The sequence below is a fragment of the Nannospalax galili genome, unplaced genomic scaffold (genome assembly GCF_000622305.1).
Source record: "Nannospalax galili isolate Female #2095 unplaced genomic scaffold, S.galili_v1.0 scaffold359, whole genome shotgun sequence".
Lineage (NCBI taxonomy): Eukaryota > Metazoa > Chordata > Mammalia > Rodentia > Spalacidae > Nannospalax > Nannospalax galili.
The window spans coordinates 293,961-303,795 of NW_008347042.1; the positions used below are offsets into that span (position 1 = coordinate 293,961).

At 40.6% G+C, this 9,835-nt stretch overlaps 1 long non-coding RNA gene across 1 annotated transcript in view; it reads right to left on the reverse strand.

The window, feature by feature from the left end:
- Positions 1-4,185: 4,185 nt before the first annotated feature.
- Positions 4,186-9,835, reverse strand: part of LOC103742360 — a 14,288-nt gene continuing 8,638 nt past the window's right edge. The window contains exons 2-3 of the long non-coding RNA XR_607621.2: positions 6,385-6,490; positions 4,186-4,319 (exon numbers count right to left, since the gene is read on the reverse strand). This is a non-coding gene — a long non-coding RNA (uncharacterized LOC103742360). The remainder of the gene's footprint in view (positions 4,320-6,384; positions 6,491-9,835) is intronic.

Sequence of the window (9,835 nt, forward strand, 5' to 3'; positions counted from 1 at the left end):
ATATTATTAAGTTTGACAAAACCACACATTTGTGGACAAATAAACTTGAGAAGTACTGTGTTTAAAAGAGCTTTTAAGAAGGATCTCAGATGGGGAACTTATTACTATTATTTAACTGAATTGACACAGCATTAAACTGCCTTCTAAATATCTATACTTATACCTATAGACAAAAGCTGTCCTAGTCTTAGAGAAGCCTCTCCTTATACTCAAAAGCAGTGAGGGTAGAGATTCATGCCTGCCCAAGAAACAGACAATGTGTGATGCCTGTGGGCTCAGCCCTACACAACATACTCACACCACCTCCTCTTAAGCTCAGGGAACACTGCAGAAGAAAGGGCTGACTGGAAGTTTTTAAGAGCTGGAATGTAAGGCTGCAAGACACCATCCTCTTACCTTGATATAGCCATTGTAATCTTTAACTCACAACTGTGGTCACCTGCACTGGGTGCACACAAGACTGACCCTATCAATGGTCAGTCATGCAAGGGGAATGGTTTACGGGGCCCTACCCTTTACTGCTGAACTATTGACTATTGTTAGGTTGGGGAGGAGGAAATCACTGTCTCTAGTTCTGGACCACCAGGCTACAACAAATAGCTCCCATGGTCACACAGATGGCCCCTGTAAATTCAGTAGGTCATAAAACAAAAATGTATAGACACGAACATGAGACAGGGTTGGTAGGGAGATGGGAGAGCATGGAGGGATGATACTGCCAGTATACATTGTGTTCATATGCGAAATTATCTAAGAATAAATTTAATTAATAGAGGGTCTAGAATGATGGCTCAGCAGTTAATAGCACTGGTTGCTCTTGCAGAGGACCTGGGTTTGAATCCCAGTACCCACATGGCAGTTAGCAACCATCTGTAATTCCAGTTCCAGGGAATCTGATGCCCTCTTCTGACCTCACAGGCATTGCATGACACAGGTACACTTATACACATACAGGCAATACACAAATACACACATAAATGATAAATAAAATATTTTAAAATTTTTAACTAATCGAAACAAAAAGATCTCTAATACAAGAATTGACAGAGGCATCAATTGAACCATTTAAAAAAGTGTCGATTTTTGAGTTTCAAGACAGAAAAATTCTGGTTAGAGCCCTTCATAGGACTAGTACTCTGGGATACACACACTGGGAATCCCCAAGTTTGGTTAAAGAGAAAATAAATTGAACTTCCAAATTGTTTCAACCATGATGGCTTGGCAGAGTTCTTTGTTTCCTGATTCAAGTACTGTACAGGCACATTGTACCTTGTTGTTTCCACCAGCTAAGCAAGGTACAACTCCCCCACTTTACCTTCTAAGCGTTGTTGGAAAGACCAGAACATCAGTAGAATGATGCAAAATAAATGAGTCTACCCATCTGTGGCAGCCAGCCTCCCCACTGATTCCTGCCTCCTGGTTTCCTGCCCTGGGGTACTTTCTTACCACAATAAATAGAGCTGACTTGTGGGCCTGACAGAGTCTGACAAGTGCCAAGCCTAAGTCACGAAAAACATTACAGTTTCTAGCTTGCTGTTTTGTTCTGGGGAAAGCCAGCTGTTGTGCTGTGAGACCACTAAGCAGCCCCATGGAGGGATACACGTGATGAAGAACGCAGTGCCTACAGTACATCAGTGAGTCTTCTCGGAAGCATTAAGTCAAGTTTTCAGATCACTGTAGCTCAGCCAACATCGTGACTGCAACCTCAGACCTTGAACCAGGGCCACCCACAAATGCTCCCAAATTTTTAACCCACAAAAACAATGTGAGATAGTAGACATTTATTGTTTTAAGCCCTGATGGAGATAATTTGCTACATGGTAATAGATAATAAATTCAACGTTACAGTTTTTTGTTTTATTTAATTGTTTGAGACAGGGTCTCCAGTAGCTCAGGCTAGTCTGATCTTCTGTCTCCATCTCTCAAGTGCTAGGATCAGAGGTATGTGCCACCACACCCACTTCATTTGGTTTTGGGGATCAAACTCAAGGATTCGTGCATGCTTGGCAAGTTCTCTACCATTTAAACTCCAGCCCCGGGTCCCCAGGTCATCTTAGATTTTTCCAAGATTTCAAATATTCTGTCTTGCTGTGCAGCCATGTATCCTAATTTGGAAGTCTGAAATTTTTGATCACTACAGAGACTGCCTTGTACACAGGGCTTGAGTCACTGAATCTCAATCAATACCAAAGATGAAAGGAGCTTTCAATGAAAGATCTGCATGTCCCTGTGAAATATACTCCAGTTACTGAGCATTTCTACTTCCTACAAGAAGCAGGCTAACTTCTGAATGAACTGATAAATCACGGAGATAACCTCCCAGACCTCTGGAAAACAAGTCCAGTGACCACACCACTGGGAGTCAGAAAGTGGCCTGTACTTCAAAGGCAGGCACTGATACAGTCTTCCCTCTGATGTGACAAAAGTAGAAAGACTGAGGCTTTTATACTAACTGATGTGAGGGGGTACCCTGTGGAATATTAGATACGAGAGAAGCAAACAGTGTCCAAGGATGAAAACAAGATTGAGAAGAAGAGAAACAGTACAAAGGGTCTGAAGGGAGCCATGTGGGGATATGAGAACAGTACAGGCAGAAGAGCCTGCAATCAAGATAATAACATAGCAAGTGGGTCTAGGAGGGCATCCTCTAGAGCATCACAAGGAGCCTATAGAATGGAGGTGAGGAAAGGACAGAGAAACTGTGGAAAGATGAAAGGTTCCCTGATCACACAAGCACACAGAAGAAGCAGACTGACTTGGGAGGAATAAGGAAGGATAAACTAGGCAAATGCCTAGCAGTGGTCTATAGGCCTACAAGAGCAGCATGCTCCAAAGAGACTGTGAGATAAGTGACAGAATAACTGAGCAGAGGGAGAAGGTTGTATCTAAGCTGTGAACTCGGGGGTGGGGGGAGTAGAAGAAGAGAGACAGAATTATGTAGACTTTTTGCCTGGAACCAATTACATTAGTCAGCTTTCCACCACTTTAACAAAATACCTCAGATAATTAACTTATCAAGAAAGCAATGGCTCACTATTTTAGAGGTTCTAGTCCATGACCGACTGGCCTTGTTGCTTTAAGAGGCAGAAAACACATCATGGTAGTAGCAAGTAGTTGAGTAAAATCCCTCTCATGGTCAGCCAAGGAAGAAAGACAAAGAGAAAGAGATTACAATCCTTCAAGGACATATCTCCAATGACGTAAAGCCGTCTGACTAGGTTACACCTTTTGAAGGTTATACCATCTCCCCATAGTGTTATTCTGGGGACCAAGCCTTTAACACATAGGCCTTTGGGGTAGATCCAATATCCAAACTAAAACACTACATCTCCCATTAGGAAATTTAGGCAACACATGTCTATATAGCTGAATGTGGACTTCTGGATAGAGAATTAAAACATCGGAAAATAGCCCAAGACTCTAAGGAGTGTGGGTCTGACACAAGAGTGGGGGCTGCTTACGTGTGCACCAATCTACTTTCATAATCTTTTCCTTTACATTAGCAATCTTTAACGAATTCTGTACAAATAAGTTGGAATTATTTTCTCCCATTGCACCAGATCCAGAAATAGCCCATGACCAATGATCCATTACTGCTGCCGGTAGAAATAAATTTACTTGAAACTTTGCAACAGGCTCAGTACACAGCCTTGCCCATGGAAACGCACGTAGCAGTAATCAGTATTCCTCTCCAGGCCTGGACCTGGTGGATAATTACAATTAAGCTTCAATGGATTAGCTGCCAGCAGGACAGTAGATAGTGAATGGTATTTTACATCTCTACTTTTTCTTTTTCAGCAAATTTGGTCATGTGGGTTATTTTGTTTTTGTTTTTCCTTCCTCCACTAAAAGCAAAAAAGTTATTTCTAATTAATTTAGGAACTCACCAAAATTACTGAAGATTGTACCATTCCCCGTGGCAAGATGAGTGAGGTGCAGAGTGATTCTCCTCATTGTGTCAGAAACACAAGGGTCACTCACATTACTCCCAGAGCCTCTAGTTTACATTTTTCAATTAGGAGATAATCAGTGTGCCATTATGAGTAAAAATTGTTGGAATGACCTTTTGGCTGTCTATTTTAGCCAGCAAATCTGTGGGGAGGGTTTGATTGAATGTGTGACAGGGGAACAAGGCAAGTTCTACTGATGATAAATAAGAACAATTATCATGCTTATTATCTGATAAATAATTTATTGTGATCTGCCATTAATCCATCTCAAGCCACCCCCTGAATGAAAACACCCTGAAGACTGACTTCTTCAGTGTTCCCACGACGTGTCAGAAACTCTTGTCTGGAAAGCACAAAGGAAGCATTTACCTGGAATAGAAAGAGCTGTCACTGCATGCTTGATCATTTTAATCGGTGCAGATAAATTATGCCCCTTATATAAATGGTAAATCAGAACTTCTCACTCAGCTTTAAAAAGGAAATCTTCAAGAAACTATTTAGAGGAGACGCAGTGGCCCAACACTTAGAGTCTGTTTTGTTTCAAACCCTATCTTCTGTTCTTGCTAAAAGCCATCAGCCTGATCATTTTAGTCAACATCTAAAGCATATTCTTAATTTCAGAGAGTATGTCCTATTGCAATAGAATAAATAAATTCTTTACAGCACTCCAGAAATGCAAATGGTAAGGATTAGCCAGAACTATAAAAATGATTCCAAATGTTGGAGATCCATGTGGCAAATGCTATTTCTTCTAACTCATTCTGGGTCTGGTAATTCTGATGGGCAAATGTTCAAAACTCTGGTGCCAGGTAAGTATGACAGACAGAACTTTAGGATATACAGGTCATAATTCCCTTCAGACTTCCTCTATTGATATCTTGAAAAATAATTACAATACTATTTTCCCTTTTGTGTTCTCATACAGGGACCCCATCCTTTTTTCTTTTTTAATTTTTGTCCTTTGTCAAACATAGACTTTTTTGAAGTAAATAATTTGATCTTTTGATTGTTTCTGATGCCAAACAAATATTCTTGGTTGGATTTTGCTCCCTCACGGCTTTTTCTTTTCACAGTCTCAGTCACTGCTTTTCTTCTATTTACTTAGCCATCCTACTGATAAGCTTGGCCTTATTCCACAGAATTCCAGGAAAATTCTAATCAATACAATATTAATATTGGGCAGAAATCCACGTTTCATTATTGGAAAACACAAACTGGAATTACCTGTTGTGGTCTTACCAGCAAGGGAACTAAATTTGGCCCTGAGAAGTTAGAGGATTCTCATCTCTAGCGTCATGTATTTGGGGAAAAAATTAAGCTATTTTTAAAGCACTGTTGAGAATGTGATTATACAACCGTTCAAGCAATTTGACATCCTCAGAGCCAGGAAACTCTTCCTCATAGCTACCGAATCCCTCCAACTACAACAGAAGCCCGGTTTAAATTTGATTTTAGCATGGGGATGTTCACTGGTTTCCTTTATTCCAGACAGAGGTGTGGTAATGAGGACAAGGTACCACAGCATCCTTACCACCAGTGTTTTCTCAGCAGTAAAGGAGCCAGGAAATGGCTTCTTGGCAGGTATTCTTCACTCGGTGCCATTTAACCAAATCAATTTAAGGATTAAAAGATATATTTAAGCACAGGGTTCAGAGGTTCCAATCCACGGTAACTTATCCCCATCGCTGTGGGCCAGTGGTGAGGCAGAGCATCATGGCAGAGAGGGGACAGTGGGATACACCAGCTCACTTCATAGCGCCCAGAAACAGAGACAGACTGAAGGGGCCAGGGATACAATATACTACCTCAAGGGTGTGACCCCAGTAGCCCATTGCCTATTATCCTATTCCTCTGTGAATTCATCCATGGATTAGTCCACTGATTGGGTCACAGCCCTCATGATCCAATCACTACTCAGCAATGGAGCCACCAGATAAAGAGCAACTCCTCAACACATAATTCTTTGGAAGGACATTTCAGTTCTAAACCATACTACTCAGAGTTAGAAGATCTTTTATCCACTATGAGGAGGTGTGCCAGGTTCAATACTGTAGCCCTCATCTAGAGCAGCACTGAAAGACCCCAGCCCCACGTGTCTTGTGGAGCACAGCAGCAGAACGGAGAATGATGACTGCCCTCCGTAGTGATATAATCTTAAGTGATGGGTAGGATTCTAAAATACACTTAAGGTTCAGACAAGAAGGTGCTTTTCCTAATATAAACGGTCTCTAATACATCATATATAAGTCACAGAACCTCCCAGTATAGAATCATAAGTATTTCAAGAAAGCTTAAAAGACTGAAAAAAATATATATCTGCAGTTTCCTCTTGTCTGCCATGAGAAATAGATGCCACTAATGCAAATCAGGGCAGTTGGAGATCTTGTGACAATGTAGTATTCGGTATTTAAATGCCAGAATCATGAAAACTCACAGAGGGCAAATCTTTTCTTTCTTTCTTTCTTTCTCCTGTGTCTCTCTACTTCACACATGTGTGTCTGTTCTTCTGGCGAACATGGTCAGACCACTCAAATCTAGGGCTGAAAATGATAAAGAAGCAGTCTCTCAAATTTTCATGTGCATTTCTTACAGGTATGTTCCTCTTTTTCAGAGATAATTTACTTTGAGACTCAGTATCTAAATCTCTCCTTCCAGAAGCACTGTGGAATTTGGTTAAGTAACACTAGACAAAGCTTAGCTGAATGCAAAAGGGCAGGGTTTTGGTTTGAAACAAATCCAAATATGGCCCTTCTGCCACAAAGCTTGAGATGGAATCTTCCAGCACTCCCTACCAGGCAGAACAAATCTCGTAGTTCCAGATGCCTTCCTGGCCTCCCAACTTACCACCTGTGGTTTGGATCTAAGCAAACAGAAAACTAAAACAGGAGACAAATTACCAGAAAATCTCTTAGGCATCCATCCACAAATACTAGGAGCCAAGGGAAATAACCAGGAAGGTCTTGAAGTGATGCTACCAGAAAGGGAATTATGATCTGGTTGGCATCAGTGAAGCTGTTGGGATAAATCAAATGAGTGAAATGTCAATACTGAGGAATGCAATCTGTGAAGAGAGGACAAAGAGGTGGGAAAGGAGGGCTTGTGCTATAGATCAAGGAGAGCTAGACTTGCAATGAAATATAGATGGATGATAAAGGAAGTAGCAATGCTGAAGCTTTATGAGTTAAGGTAGAAGAAATATATGAAATAAAGGGGAATTAGCAGTGAGTGTTCTCTGTGCACTACTAAATCATGATGAACTCACTGATAAATTACTGTACAGGGAAAAAAACAGATATCATGTCCCCATAAATAAATAAAATGTATCATGCAGTACAAATTGCAATGCTCATGCCTCACTTCTCCCTGCTGCACCTTCTGAACTGGCCTGGGATTCCTCTCTGCCTTTTCCTCCTCTGACTCTCAACTACGTATGGGTGCTAAGATCCCTGTTTAACGTCTCACTTTTGAGTGAATGACAGTGCTCTTGGTTTGGGTCCCTTAGGTCCCAGAGGCAGTCTCTGACCCCTCTGGAGTTTAAAAACATAGTATAAATAAAGCAAACATAAGTAACATGCTAAGTGACAAGATCACAAAACTCTGCTACTCTAGATTTCAATTACCAAGACATTTTTTAAGGGATAATAATTTTTTTAAAAAAAGAACAAAATGCAGGTCAACCAGGAATTTTCAGAGCTGCATTGCTGTTAGTAGCTTGTTTCACAAAGTGGAAAGGGCAGCTGCAGGTGAGGTAATTTGGGCCCACTCACGACTCATAAGGAAGAAACAATCAGGAATCTTGAGGTGAAGGGCACTTGGGAGCCTGACCTGATTCTATTTGCTATGCCTGATTTGTGCAACTTCTCCCAGATACACAAAATAGGAAAAAGGTGAAGCCATAAGAGGGAATTCTACCCTGAAAGTTAAAACTCACCAGGGAAAAATCTGTGGCGCAAAATTACACTGTGAAATGTCATTCTCTAAAGGGCTTAAACAAGAAGTGTGATAAATGTTATTACTCTGCAGTGCCATAAGGGTGTTGAGGACTCAATCACTGCTCTGATTTTGCCCAACAAGTGCAAGAAGGCAGTTATAGGAAAACAGATCCTGCTCCAAAGAGCTTTCAAGGCCAAAGGCTGCTAGGGAGAAGCAAAATGGGAAAGTCACTAATATGGCCATCAAACGCACAAATAACCTGGGTTCATCATGACCTTCTGCCCTCGTGGGTTTAAAAGCACCATAAGGTCGGGGTAAGCAAAGAATGAATAAAGTTGAAGGTCGAAAGGTCCAGAGGAAATCCAGACAGATGCCAAAGCAAAAGCAGTCTACGCCAATCCTTAAGACAGACTTCTTTAAAAGAGCTCACCAAAGCAGTTGCAAGAAACCCCATAATGTCACTCCAAGATCAGGCAAGTGTGTCTAAGCCTGAAGGGGAACAGCTGCACTTCTAATCTGGGATACAGATAGAAGACTATCTAAACAGCTAGAAATTAACACCCAAAGGAATGGCGCCCAGATATGTGATTCCAGAAACTTTACAGAGAGAGGGGAGAGAGAGAGAGAGAGAGAGAGAGAGAGAGAGAGAGACAGAGACAGAGAGACAGAGACAGAGAGACAGAGACAGAGAGACAGAGACAGAGAGACAGAGAGAGACAGAGAGAGACAGAGAGAGAGAGAGAGTTACTGTCATCACAGACTAGCTGCAGGGCAAAAGAGACAGACTTTAATGAATGAAGTTATTTTGAACATTTTTTCACATTTTGTTTTTAACCTGTGAAATGGGTCAGGGTCAAGGATATGATCCAAGTTGTGATCAAGATTTCCCAGATTAGCCACCCTTGTGCAGTCTTCCAAGAGAGGACACAAATGAAGGGAAGGATCTATGTGCACCATGAAAGAAAAGGTAGGAAGGATCAAGAGTCCAGAAAGGATTTGCACCCCTAACACTCCTCGGGTATTTAAACACCTACCTACGAACAAGACTGCTTCCAAGTGTTATTGGTAAATCAGAGCTCTCATCAGTGGCAAGACAGAAGACCTTGACCTCAAGACCAAGATTCCCTAATATGGATGGCAAAGTACACTCTCATATATCTTCATAACATACTAACATATTTTTGTTAAAGAAAATTATAGGACCATATGTAAAGTATGGCCCCATTTTTGTTTTTAAAAGCTCAATTATAGATGCATGTACTTTATGAACATAGAAAAATATCTGAAACAATATACAAAAACTTTTTTATTTATTATTTTTATTTTATGTGTATGCGAGTATTACCTGCATTTAGGTAAGTGCACCCATGTCGTGCAATGCCTGCAGAGGACAGAAGATGCTTTTGGATCCCCTGGAACTAGAGATATAGACAGTTGTTAGCTGCCATGTGGGTGCTGGGAATTGAATCTGGTTCTTCTGCAAGAACAACCAGTGTTCTTAACCATTAAGCTATCTCGCCAGCCCCATACAAAAACTTTTAACTGCTTACTCAGATGAAGGTAGGTTTGGAGGGATGGTTTTTATTTTTTACTTGATTCAGCAAATTTACTTGATTCATTTCTATGTTTTTTATAATAATTGTCTTTGCTATAACCTTTATAATAATTGTGGGTATTTTTATAACTTTAATAGTTTGAGGATTCAACCTTGGGACTCCCTAGCTGACTTTTATGGTTGCTTGTTAAAAAATAACATTTTTCTGTTCAACTTCCATGAAATCTCTTAAGGTCAAGAATTGACCCTCTCTGTGAAACAAGAGAAAAACTGAGCTGATGATTGGGGTTAAGGAAGCAAAGAAACAGGATATATATATATATATATATATGTATATATACAATCTAAGAAATATTTTTCTTGCAACCTGGTTAGGAAAATATAGAGATCAAGGCCT